Source organism: Mandrillus leucophaeus, unplaced genomic scaffold (assembly GCF_000951045.1).
Source record: "Mandrillus leucophaeus isolate KB7577 unplaced genomic scaffold, Mleu.le_1.0 Scaffold49, whole genome shotgun sequence".
NCBI lineage: Eukaryota > Metazoa > Chordata > Mammalia > Primates > Cercopithecidae > Mandrillus > Mandrillus leucophaeus.
The window spans coordinates 2,397,356-2,399,296 of record NW_012105253.1 but is presented as its reverse complement, the minus strand read 5'-3'; the positions used below and the strand labels follow the sequence as shown (position 1 = coordinate 2,399,296).

Sequence of the window (1,941 nt, the reverse complement as noted above, 5' to 3'; positions counted from 1 at the left end):
CAAAGTGCTGGGATTGCAGGCATGAGCCAACACAACCAGGCTCACTCAGCTAATTTTTTTAATGCTTTGTAGAGATGAGGGTCTTGCTGTATTGCCCAGGCTGGTCTCAAAATCCTGGGCTCAAACAATTGTCCTACCGTCGCCTTCCAAAGTGCTAGTTTTATGGGCATGGGACACCACACCTAGACCACCAGAAATGTATTGTTTCACAGTTCTGGGCCAGAAGCCTGAAATTGAGGTGTCTGCAGGGCTATGTTCCCTAGGAAATCTATAGGGGAGAATCCTTCCTTGCCTCTTCCTAGTTTCTAGTGGTTTGCTGATTATCTTTGACATTCCTTGGCTTGCAGTGGCCTGACACCTCTCCCTGCTTTCATAGTCACTCAGCACTTTCCTGTGAATCTCTGTCTTCACATGGCCATCTTCTCATAAGGACACCAGTCATACTGGATTGAGGGGCCTCTGTACTTCAGTATGACTTTATTTTATTTATTTATTTTTTTGAGACAGAGTCTCACTCTGTCACCCAGGCTGGAGTGCAGTGGTGCAATCTTGGCTCACTGCAACCTCCTCCTCCCAGGTTCAAGAGATTCTCTTACCTTAGCCTCCCGAGTTGCTAGGATTACAAGCATAGAACACTACACCTGGTTAATTTTTTGCATTTTTAGTGAGATGGGGTTTCACCATGTTGGCTAGGCTGGTCTTGAACTCCTGGCCTCAAGTGATCTGCCTGCCTCAGCCTCCCAAAGTGCTGGGATTACAGTCGTCAGCTGCCATGCCCAGCCTATATGACTTCATCTTAACCAATTACATTTGCAGTGACCCTATTTCCAAGTAAGGTCACATTCTGAGATTAGGACTTCTGAAGGTTAGAACTTCAACTTAGCTTTTTGGTGGTGATACAGTTCAACCCACTACACCTGGGGTTCATGGATTTTGGGTTAAGAACGTGTTGAGACAGTCTGAGGGCAGCCGGGGGACCCTGAGACCAGAGGGTATGAAACCAGAGTACAGAGAAGGAAGTGGTAGCAAGACAAATGGAACCCATTTTGCTATTTCGCCCATAAATTTGGTGGCAATGATCTCTCCCTGCAGATTTGGGTGCAGGGACTTGAGTTACTGATGGCAATATCTGGCCAGTTTCCAGTCGAAGATGCTCAAGTTCCAGATTTGAGTCGAGGCTACAAAGGGAAGTTTGTGGTGGTGTCCAGGACACTCTCTGCTGACGCCATATGTTTGAAAATGTCTGAATTTTGTGCATAGACACACTAGCAGTATTTTCATAAGTGGAGTTACATAATTAGGGCATGGACTTGCATAATAATTAGCATGTGTAATTAGGCACAGACTTCTTGTCCTTTAGACAATCAAGACATCTAATTACAAAATTAAGATGTAATTATGTGGTCCAAGGTCTACATCTTTTTTTCTACCCATTAGAGATTACATTTAGAAAATAATTCAAAAAAAGTTGATGAAGAAATGGACATAGACAGTGATTTGAGGATGTTAAAGAAAGTGGTAAGTGGGCTGGTAAGTTGCCTTTGGTCCTTCCTCTCAGTTGTAAGGGGAATTATTTAAAACATTATAGTCCACTTGAAAGAATAACTTTTACCAAGTGTGCTGTCAACCTTCGGTACTCACACTAATGAAGAGGAGTGTTGGTATGACTAATCCATGGCGTTCACGCGTGGCTCTTGAGTGTGGTTTGTAATCACACTTGAACATGGACCTAAATGTGATGTACTGGGAAGTCATTCAAACCTATTAATGGAGCCATCCGGTAGAAATCTTAGGACAGCTTGGGATAGAGGACATCCTGCCTTCCTGTTCTGCCCTGATTCTCCTTTGTGACCACTTTAACAATCGACTCATTGGCCAGGTGTAGTGGCTTATGCCTTTAATCCCAGCACTTTGGGAGGCCAAGGCAGGGGGATCGCTTGA

At 44.3% G+C, this 1,941-nt stretch overlaps 1 protein-coding gene across 2 annotated transcripts in view; it reads left to right on the top strand.

The window, feature by feature from the left end:
- TBXAS1 (thromboxane A synthase 1 (platelet)) overlaps positions 1-1,941 on the top strand; it is a 227,695-nt gene that overhangs the window by 41,017 nt on the left and 184,737 nt on the right. The window lies entirely within an intron of this gene.